The 11,725-nt window shown below is 38.4% G+C and overlaps 1 pseudogene; it reads right to left on the reverse strand.

Annotated features, from left to right (window-relative positions):
* Positions 1-3,305: 3,305 nt before the first annotated feature.
* On the reverse strand, positions 3,306-5,986 carry LOC143663412 (DENN domain-containing protein 5A pseudogene; annotated as a pseudogene).
* Positions 5,987-11,725: the final 5,739 nt, after the last annotated feature.

The following is an 11,725-nucleotide window of genomic DNA, read 5'->3' on the forward strand; positions in this document are numbered from 1 at the left end:
ACTTTGTTTGTAAAAAAAAAAAAAACACCTACACCTTCTCATCAGATCTTTGTCAATGAGTAGCATTTGATGAATAACTTTTCCACCTCTAATTAAGAGAAGTTCCGAAATACTAAACACTTGTGATAGAAGTATAGATGGCTGTTTAAATTATTTTGAAAAATTTTTCTAGCTGGAAGGTAGCCTTCAGATACCTAAATCAAACAGCAATAACAAACTACTTCAAATGAGAAAACAATCACCAGCCCTTCATATTCATGCCAAATATAGATATGTGAATTTGACAATTGATATTGACTAGAGCTATTTGGAAATAAATAAATATGTTTAAAACTAGTATATTTTTAGACTTACTAAGGTATAGACTGCATTACAAAGATATGGCCTTGCAAGTAAAAATTTTTTAGCTTATTCTATTTTCTTACTTACAGATGACAATTTCTAAGTATCTATCATTAAAATTTATTTTACAACCAACTTCCCTTGATACAACCTTAAATTCAGCTACCTCTTTATTCAGTTTGATCTCATTAGCTTCTTAATTTGTCTCCCCATTTCCCTAATACTACTCTCCAGTACACTCTTTACCTAGAGGCCAAATAAATCTTTTACATTGTGCATCACAACTCTGTAAAAGCTGTCCCACCGCATTTTGAAGCAAACCAATACTCAAACTAAAATTTTACCATGTCTTTTTAGAATATATTAGTTTATCTCTGCTTATATCTCCAAAACCATTTCACATCACTCATCTTCCAGCATTGTGCTGCAGTACATAGGGTGTCTTTTAGGCCACATTACATTGATTTCTTTCCTGCCTCAAGACCTTTATATTTGCTTCTCCATCTTTTTTTCTTTTCTTAAAAACCTCTTTCTTCATAATTTAGTCTCCATTTACATTTTATCTCTTCATAGAGGTTTACCTTGAAGTTACATAAACACATATGCACGCAAAGACCCACTTCTCTGATATTTTCTATTATAGCAAGCTGAAGTACTTATTAAAAGTTGTAACCAATTGATTTTTTCTTGAATTTAATAGACCATATTATCCTACATTAAAGAACCACAAATCCAAAGCACATGCAAAATGCTAGGAAAATCATGGATACATCCTAGTAGCCATCTCCCAGCACTCACCTAACAGCTACCCACCCAGCCTTCTTTTTTATTGTGTGCAGAAGTTTTGGTGTGTTTCCATTCCAAGGCCCAGGGGACCTGTTAGACCTAATGGACCCAGAAAACAGGAACAAGCAGCCTCTGTTGCTTATCAGAGTGGGAACTGTCAGTGTCAGTGTGCCCTCCCACTGGTTTATCTAAATACCCCCTCTCAGGGAGCACAGATTTGTCTGTCCTTCTTGATGCAAAGTGGGGCATACAGAGCTGCCATCTACTGACCTTGACCTGAGCAGTTGACCTCCCCAGGAAACTGGCCATGATGGCATCTCTTTCTCTGTTCTTTTGGATCCCTTGTGCTATGTAAGTAAGAAAGCAATCATTTGCTGAAAGTACCTTTTGTATTTGAGTCTGTGTTACCACTGTATAGCAAGTTGCTCTACAGATTTTGGCATAACAAGCAATGTGCATAGAGATCATACGTAGTGGATTGATTTTTTGACCATTATTTTCATTCTTCTTGCATTCCTTTTATTCAGGAGCATTTTGAGAAACACAGGACTCATGGCTTTGTGGTAGCTGAGGAGCATCGCCACCCTATCAGCCTTGATTAAAATATTGAAACATAGCTGGGTGACCTAGAGTGTGCTGTCTCCATACTTTGGGGTAAGAACAGCAAGCAATGAAGGGGAATATGAGAATGCTCCCATGAATGCAAGGAAGTTGGCTAGCTTGTTCCACACTGAAATCAATGAAACTGGGGCTTCCACCACCGAGTTTACACTCCCCTGGATCATGACCTCCTATATTTCCTCTCATTTGGAACCAGGCATACCTGCACTCAAGCCACACAGACTTTTTATTTTGGTCTATAGTTAACAGTATTCTTTTAATATCCTTTCATGAATTGTATTAAAGCTACCACACCAATGCTAAGTGTCAACAACAGGGGTGTATACGGGAATGTTGTGTTTTAAATTCTTAAAAAGATGTTACATGTCACAGAAACAACCAGATTTACCCATCAGCTACCCCATTCCACTCTGAGGCTTCTCTGAAAGTGCATGCAGCCAGCTGCAGGTGAAAATTTCATCTTTGGGGGAAAAAAACAAAACTTTACACAAGAAGAAAGGCAAGTATACAAATTGTCTTACCTTTAAATCAACACAACTCTGGCGAGAAGTAAAGGTGGGATAAGGTCAGGTGTCTAGACCAACATCTTGAGTTTATATAGCTACACACTTCCATGGGACATAAATGTGTCCCTGTTATCCTAAGTCAGTTTTTTTGAACCTTATATTTGAAATAACACAGTCAAGCCCAATCTAATTGATGTCTGAGAGTCACCCTCTGAAAACTCCATAGCTCATGTATGTATCCTCACTATAAATCAAACTGCAAATAAGCTTACCACCTTCCTCTACATGTGGAACACAAATTCCAATGACGAGCCTCCCTGGCACCAAGGGATTAGTATCAAGCATTACTCACTGATGCATTAGGAAAAAGACATAGAGCAAAATGAGGAAAACTTAAAGTTTCAATGCCTAAGAGATTTCATATACAGTTGAGAGGTGATTTTGGAAGCCACTTCCATGCAGGTATCAGCCACATCTTGCAGACTGCCATGGTAGTGAGACCTGAGTTTCCTGGGGACATTTGAACAGCATGGGGGAGCCACATGGCTATGTGAAATCAATATCCTCTTGGCAGCATCTATTTTAGCACCAACATGAAGCTATTTTTGCAATATAACGTAGTTACATTCACTTACAGGTCCTATGGTCATCATTCTTTCCCTTCTTTTGTTTAAATCTATAAGTTTTCAATTTGCATGTGTCAGGTTTGTTTCTCAGAGACTCTATACCTCCAGATTGTGCACATGCCGGTTGGGCTTGAGGCCCAGTGGGTGGCTAGTTGACTCCCACTCTCTTGTTCTTCCAGCCTGTCCTGCACAAGAAACAGAAAGTTGAGCATGGACTGACTCCATCCCAAGGGGAAGGAGTGTCCTCAACAGTGGGTAGGATAATTCCATTCCTCTGCTCCATGGTGTGTACATCTCTCCTTAGCTTGAGGCAACCAAGGTCATCTTCATCCAGGATCCCTCAAGACTGAGGAATGAGCAGAAATAGGGGGGGCTGTGGCTTCTGACTGCAGCAGTTTCATTGTAGTCATTGTCCTGTGTTAACTTAGTAATTGGAAATATTGTTGGTATGCTCATGTTCTGTGAGAAGCTTCTTCTGGTATCTGGAAAATAACCCATTATTTCATGGACAGTAGTACCCATGCTTTGGCCTTCTCCATATCAGTGTTGATTTTCCTGATATTCTGAATGTGCTTCATGTCCTGAATGAGGGAGATTCTCAGGGGAGACAGACTGAGCTGGTATCAGTCTTCCTACACTCTGAATCAAGAAGTTTTCCTGAGGTACTGAGGTTTCCAGATGTGAATTTTCCCTACCAATTTTCCTGATAACTTAACAGGTGGGACCACAAGACTGATTTCCCCTGTTTCTCTTATAGCCCATGACTCCAAATCCTTTCCTGGATGTCAAACCATCTGGTGATCGAGGTGTTCTTTTAACCCCCATGATGTTCACCTATCTGGGCCCTAGCTCCACCTGTATTCTCCTGGTTTGGGTAATCAGTGATGGGGAAAGTTTGGACAGCCTGGGCTAACAGATGGTATTGTCCATATTTCCACCTTCCTAGGTATGTTTCTCTCACTGGTCATTGTCTGAATGCAAGGGTTCTCTGTGCTCCTTCCACTGATCTTTCTTCATTGATCAGGGGCATACCTTTTTCCACTTCTTGTCGGGCCCAATGGAAAGTATGACAGATTGCTGCTTAGGGAAGAAGCTTGACACATGTTTCCCTTGTCTAATCATGTAAAATAAATGGTGACAAGCTGCAGTATGGTCAATTTTTGCTAAACACAACTCAATTGTTTCTCTGTTTCATCCACAGTGGTACAGTTTTGGTACACAGATGTGTGGTGAGTAGGTGTCTGAACAATTAATAGCTTGATCCTGTCTACTTGGGAATCAAATACCCAGAGCACAGGGTCTTTGCCATCATCATCATGACACATGATTTTGTTGTTGATAAAAGAAGCAACATCTGTGCCTTCAGGAGTCTTGAAAGGAGGGACAGATAGGGGTTTGGGCTGATCTGATGGAAAAGATGCTTTATCAGTTTTGTATCTTCTCACTGTTGGTAAACTAGGACTCTTTTTTCTGGGTGGGTTGAATGACAAACACCTCATAATCTTCAGACAACTGGAGGAAACAATTTGCAATAACTTCCTGAATGCTTAGCTGATGAATCCTGAGGCCTCATTCATCACAACAAACTTTGGGATCCTTATTGCTGCTGGGATCTTCACCTACTTCCACCTTTTCCAGGCTCACCCAGTCATCTTGAACAAGGCTTGCAACTGTATGATAGTTTCATTCTCCTTTTGGAACTTGTAGGAATGCAAAGGGGAGCCAGTGGTATTTCCTCCTCTTGTCAGAGACAAGCTGAGGCCCAGAGCTTCAACTTGAAGCCACACTCACTGCAATGAAGATTCCTTTGAGGGAATGCCAAATGCCATAACAATTTCAGAGTCTCCCTAGACAAACCCCAAACTCCAGCTTGTTAGGAAACTGAGGCAAATCCTCTGGCAGCTCAAGGAAGTGTTTTTCAATGTCCACAAAGCAGAGATTAGCCTTTTGAGGCAGCTGTAGCTTTGACCTGTCAGCCAGGCTATTGGAATGTAAACTCATCAAGTACGGGACCAGAGAATCTAAGAAATGTAAAGCAGAGGCTGGAAATTGAGGGGAATAAAATTGAGTGGAAAAGAAATGTGAAAGCTGTAATCATCTCTGCCACAAGCATCAACCACTGGTAATGTTGAAAGCAGAACAGTACTTGACACTCCAGAAGAGCACAAATAAAAAGCTGAAACACATTCTCCAATCCAAACAGTTCAAAGTTGTTTTTTGTTTGTTTGTTTGTTTTTGCCAGGAAAGTTGAATAGGGGAGGCTCATTGGTTCTTGGTCTCTGGCAGATTATTTACCCATAGACCCTAGAAAGCATCAAAGACTTGTCGGGTGGTGGGAATGGCACCTCACAAAATGCATTCTGTATGTTACTCTCAAGGGGCAGAGGCAGGAGCAGAGATGAAGTGACTATCTGGTGGAACTGGTCCAGCACACTTCTACATGCCTTCATGAAAGACACGGTTGTGATGAGGCAAATGCACTTAGAGACTTAGAGAGCATCTGGCTTATGTCCCAGGACTTGAACCTTTGATGCTTTGTCCCAGGATTGCCTTAACTATGCTCCATATCACTCTGGTCTTGGCCCACCAGCAAGGGAGCATTTAGGATATTATACTCAGCATTGTGCATGTGGTAAGTGGTCTGCATCACACTGAAGATCTGCTTGCTAATCACCACCTCATAAAATTCAAAGGCAAACCCAAATGTCTGAGAACCATCCTTTCTTGTGATAATAAAGGCTTGGAACTGGGGCTCCCTGGGATTAGCCTGGTGTTGAATGCTAGCCCTCTAAGCATGCAGAACATTTCTATTTCATCTTAGTCAAAAGGATTCCACTCTACATTCTCAGGATCTTGGGGCAAAAACCTTAGATTTGACTGTTCTTCTCAAATGAGCCTGTTCAAATGATCTCCTTCAGTCACACTTATGAGGAAAGGGCTGGCACCATCCCTGATTTTAGAAGTTTATATGTACTGGCAAAAGGCTGAGAGCTCATTCAGCTTTAGCTCATTAGGCTCTAGCCCATTCTCAGTGTCCAGTCCACAGATGACAAAGTTGTCACTACTGGGCTCTGTGCCCCTTCAGCCTTTTCCACCCCTGCTCATGGCACCAGGGAAGAAAGAGGCCCAGCAGTGTGGTGTAGTCTGGACCCCCCGCCCTGGGGACCTGCCTGCCTCAGATACTTCAACACAGGCTGCGGACACTGGCCCGGGCAGAATCCCGGTGGCTGCAGAGCCTATGTGTATGTGTGTGGGAGGTGGTAGGGGTGGGTACAGGTTGCCCCGTGCCACATCCTGGACAGCTTTCCCTTTTGGCTGCTGTCAGTTGATAGTGTGGTGGCCTAAGTGAGATTGGAGAAGCAGACTGATTTTATTTTTATAATACTTATTGACAAATCTGCACACACATGCAGTCCATACATGGCATACAATAAATAGCTCACAATATAATCATGCATTCATAACCATGATCATTTTAAAACATTTGCATCACTCTAGAAAAAGAAAAAAGAAAAAAGAGAAAACTCATATATCCCATACCCCCTACCTCTCCCTTCATTGACCACTAGTATTTAATCTACCCAATTTATTTTACCCCTTACATCATGTTACATACATATATATATATATATATATATGTATGTAAAAAATATATATATTTATTTTTACTCATCTGTCCATACACTGGATAAAAGGAGCATCAGACACAAGGTTTTCACAATCACAAATCCCATTGTAAAAGCTGTATCAATATATAATCATCTTCAAAAATCAAGGCTACTGATACACAGCTCAACACATTCAGGTACTTTCCTCCAGCCACTCCAATACACTATAAACTATAAAAAGGGATATCTATGCAATGTATAAGAATAACCTCCAGGATAACCTCTCAACTCTGAAATCTCTCAACCACTGAAATTTTATTTTGTCTCATTTCTCTCGTCGCCTTTTTGGTCAAGAAGACTTTCTCAATCCCATCATGCCAGGTCCTGGCTCATCCCAGGAGTTCTGTCCCATTTTGCCAGGAAGAGTTACACCCCTAGGAGACATGTCCCAAGTAGTGGGGAGGGCTGTGAGAGTTGGCTTAGAGAGAGAGAGGCCACATCTGAGCAACAAAAGAGGTTCTGTAGGGGTGACTCTTAAGCATAATTAGAAGTAGGCTTAGCCTATCCCTTGCAGGAATAAGTTGCATAGGAATCAACACAAATATCCGGGGCTCAGCCTATTGATTTGGTTGTCTTCACTGCTTGTGAGAATATTAGGAATTCTACAAATGGGGAAATTGAATATTTCGTCTTTTCTCCCATGTCTCCCAAGAGGATTTAGCTAATCCTTCTTTTATCACTGCCCAAAATACTCTCGGATTTATCAGGGCATCCCACTAACCCAGACAAACCAACAAGATCTCACACCCTATTCAAGATACCATGTACTTACGGTGTTCAACTAAACTGACCATATAACTAAGATAATGTGGTACTCAAAATATAAACTTTGCACCAAATAAACATCTCTCCTTTTGGTTTTACACAGTAGTTGAAGTTTTAAATATGGATGATATCATCCTTTACCCTATAATCTGGTCTACCGCAGTCTTATCCAAATCAGCTTCATTTATATCTCTAGTCAAAGTCTGATTCCTTTTTCAACTTTTGGAACAGTTCCTGTATGGGGTAACACTGACTTTCACAGCTTCAGTGCTCTAACTCAATCTCAGATGCTATGTAAATACTCGAAGTTTCTGGGAATGACCAGGTTATATACAAAGAGCTCAGTATGTCAGAATTAAAAAAATAACAGCTGCAATTCCTGAATATATGTGACTGCTATAAGAGCTTACAATCGCATACCCTTTACAATAGGCCCCAACCTGATAATTCATGCTCTCCACTTCAGTTCACTGAGTTTTTACTTTAAAGTTAGTCCACATGAGTGAAGCATGATAATCTTTCTCTTTTTTTTCTGTTATTTCAATGAATATATAGTCCTTGAATTTCATTCATTTAATCACATACCTCATAAACTCATTCCTTCCTGTGGCCATCGATAGTCTTTTTTATGCATGCACCACAGTTCCCTCTTCCATTCTTCAGTCGTTGTACCCTTAGGCCAACTTCATCCATTGTGAATCAAACGAACACTGCTGCCATAAACACAAGTGTGCAAATCCAGTTCACACTAAGTTCATCCAGGCATATACTGAGCAACAGGGTAGCAGGGTGTAAAGTCTAGAAAAGCACCTCCTATTATAAGATTTATAAGATATGTCCCTACATTTTCTTCTAAAAGTGTTATAGCCTTAGCTCTAATGTCTAGGTCTTTGATCCATTTTAATTTAATTTTTGTATACGGTATGAATAACGGATCCTCTTTCATTCTCTTTTGTTGGCATGAGCAGACTCTGGGAATTAGACTCAGTGGCAGGGGAGAATTCTGCCACTATGCCACTGTTGCACTTCCCTCTTTCATTCATTTGCATATGGATATCCAGTTCTCCAATGACACTTATTGAAGAGGCTGCTCTGTCCCAGGTGGGTTGGCTTGACTGCCTCATCAAAGGTCAATTGTCCACAGATGAGAGGATCTATTTCTGAACACTCAATTCAACTCCATTGGTCAGTATATCTATCTTCATGCCAGTATCATGCTGTTTCGAGCACTGTAGCATCATAATATTCCTTAAAGCCAAGTAGTGTGAGATCTCCCACTTAATTTTTCTTTCTCAAGATATTGTTAGCTATTTGGGGCACCTGCCCTTCCAAATAAATTTGGTTATTGATTTTTCTGTTTCTGAAAAGTAAGTTGCTGAAGTTTTAATTGGTATTGCACTGAGTCTATAAGTCAGTTGGGTAAATTGACATCTTAATTATATCTACTCTTCCAATTCATGAATACAATATGCCCTTCCATTTATTTAAGTCTTACATGATTTCTTTCAGCAATTTCTTATACTTTTCTGTGTACAGGTCTTTTGTATCCTTAGTTAATTTTTTTTCTAAATATTTGCTTATTTTGGTTGCTATTGTATTTGGAATTTTTACTTTGATTTACTCCTTCGTTTGCTCATCACTAGTGCATAGAAACAGCACTGAATTTTTTGGTATTGACCTTGGCCTGTTCCACTTTGCTGAATTCATTTATTTGTTATAGTAGCTTTGCTGCAGATTTTTCAGGATTTTCAACATACAGTATTGTGTCACTTGCAAACAGTGAGAATGCTACTTCTTTCTTTCCAATTTGGATGCCTATTCTTGAATGCCTTTTCTTTTTCTCATCTAATTGTTCTGGCTAAAACTTTCACCACAATTTTGAATAACAATGGTCGCAGTGGGCAGCCTTGTCTTGTTCTTTATCTTTGAGGAAAAGTTTTCAGTCTTTTCCCATTGAGGATATTGTCAGCTGTGGGTTTTTCATATATTCCTTTAATCATGTTGAGTAAGTTTCCTTCTATTCCTATTCTTTAAAATGTTTTCACCAAGAAAGGATGTTGAATTTTGTCAAATACTTTTTTTGTATCAATCTAGATGATCATGTCTTTTTTCCACTTTGATTTGTTGTTATGGTGTAATACATTAATTGACTTTCTTATGTTGAACCAGCCTTGCACACCTGGAATAAATCCCACTCGGTCATGGTGTACATGCTTTAAATGTGCTTCTGGATTCAATTTGCAAGAATTTCCTTGAAGATTTTTTCAACAATATAATTAAAGAAATTAGTCCATAATTTTCTTTCCTTGTAGTATCTTTGTCTGGCTTTTGTATTAGGGTGATGTTGGCTTCATAGAATGAGTTAGGTAGCTCTCCTTCATCTTAATTTTTTTTTTTTTAAAGCTTGAGCAGGAATGGTACTAATTCTTTCTTGAATACTTGGTAGAATTTACTTGTGAAGCCACCTGTCCTGGACTTTTCTTTTTTGGGGAGCTACTTGATGACTAATTCAATCATTTGTGATTGATTTCTTCTCAAGTTGATGTTGGTTGTTCATGACTTTCTTGTGAGCCCATTTCATCTATGTTGTCTACTTTATTAGCATATAATTGCTTATAGTATTTTCTCATTACCACCTTTATTTCTGCAGTCAGTGGTTATGTCTCTTCTTCCATTTCTGATTTTATTTAATTGCATCCTCTCTCACTTTTTTTTCTTTTTTTTTGGTCAACCTAGCAAAGGTCTGTCAATTTTATTGATTTTCTCAAAGAACCAACTTCTGGTTTTGCTGAGTTTTTCTATCATTTTCATGCTCTCAATTTCATTTATATCGGCTCTAATGTTTGTTATTTTTTCCTATTGTTTGCTTTGGTGTTAGTTTGCTGTTCTTTCTCTATTTCTTCCAAGTAATTCCACAATTTTGCTGTTTCTTCATTTTTAATATAGACATTTAAGGTAATAAATTTCCTTCTCAGAACTGCCTTTGTTGCATCCCATAAAGTTTCATATGTTACATTATCATTTTCATTTGCCTTGAAATATTTTTGAAGTATAACTGGTTTCTCTTGTAATTTCGTCTTTGACCCATTTGTTGTTTAAGAGTGTGTTGCTTAGATTCCATATATTTGTGAATTTTCTGGCCCTCTGTCTATTATTGATTTCCCATTTCATTCCATTATGATCTGAGAAAGTGTTTTGTATGATTCCAAACTTTTAAAATTTATTGAGATTTGCTTTGTGGCCCAGCATGTTGTCTATCCTTGAGAATGATTGATGAGCACTTTAGGAAAATACGTATACTGCTTTTGCAGGGAGTAATGTTCTGTAAATTTCTGTTAAGCCTAGTTCATTTATCATATTAATTCAAAATCTCTTGCTTTATCGATCCTCTGCTAATGTGTTTGCATTGATTAGAGTTTGGAATTGAAGTCTCTAACTTTTATTTTAGTGAGTTTACTTCTTTGTTTAGTGTTGTCAGTGATTGCCTTGTGTATTTTGGAGCACTTTGGCTCAGTGCATAAATATTTATGATTGCTATATCTTCTTGTGAAATTGCTCATTTTATTAATACATAGTGTCCTTCTTTGTCTCTTTTAATTTTTTAAATTTGAAGTCTAATTTGTTGGATATTTATTATAGCTACTCCTGTTCTTTTCTGATTGTTGTTTGCATGAAATATCTTTTCCTAACCTTTAATTTTGTCTTAGGGTCTAAAATGAGTCTCATGCACACAGCACATAGATGGGTCCTGTTTTTAAATCCATTCTGCCAGTCCATGTCTTTTGATTCTGGACCTAATCCATTAACATTTAATGTTATTATTGTAATGACAGTACTTTCTCCTACCATTTTGCTCTTTGGATTTTATATGTCATGTTAATTTTCTTTTTTTTACCTTTATGAGTAGTCTTCATTTCTGCACTCTTCTCCAGACCTCTCACTGCTGCTTTTCATATCTTCTTGTAATGATCCCTTTAGTATTTCTTGCAGAGTCTGTCTCTTAGTCACAAATTGTATCAGTGATTGTTTGTCTGAAAAATTTAATTTCTCCCTCATTTTCAAAGGACAATTTTGCTGGGTATAGAATTCTAAACCCATACTTTTTCTCTTTTAGATATATCATACCAATGCCTCTTATCTCCATGGTTTCTGCTAAGAAATCCACACATATTCTAATTGAGCTTCCTTTGTATGTGATATATTGCTTTTCTCTTGCTGCTTTCAAAATTCTCTTTTTTGTCTTTGACATTTGACAACCTGATTAATAAGTGTAAGTGTCTTGGAGTACATATATTTGGTTATATTCTGTTTGGGGTATGCTGCATTTCTCAGATTTGTTATTTTTTTGTCTTTCATATGATATGGAAAATTTTCAGTGATTTTTCCTCCTTTAGTCTTTCTCTTCTGTTTC

The sequence above is a fragment of the Tamandua tetradactyla genome, chromosome 19, assembly GCF_023851605.1.
Source record: "Tamandua tetradactyla isolate mTamTet1 chromosome 19, mTamTet1.pri, whole genome shotgun sequence".
In the NCBI taxonomy this organism is placed as follows: domain Eukaryota; kingdom Metazoa; phylum Chordata; class Mammalia; order Pilosa; family Myrmecophagidae; genus Tamandua; species Tamandua tetradactyla.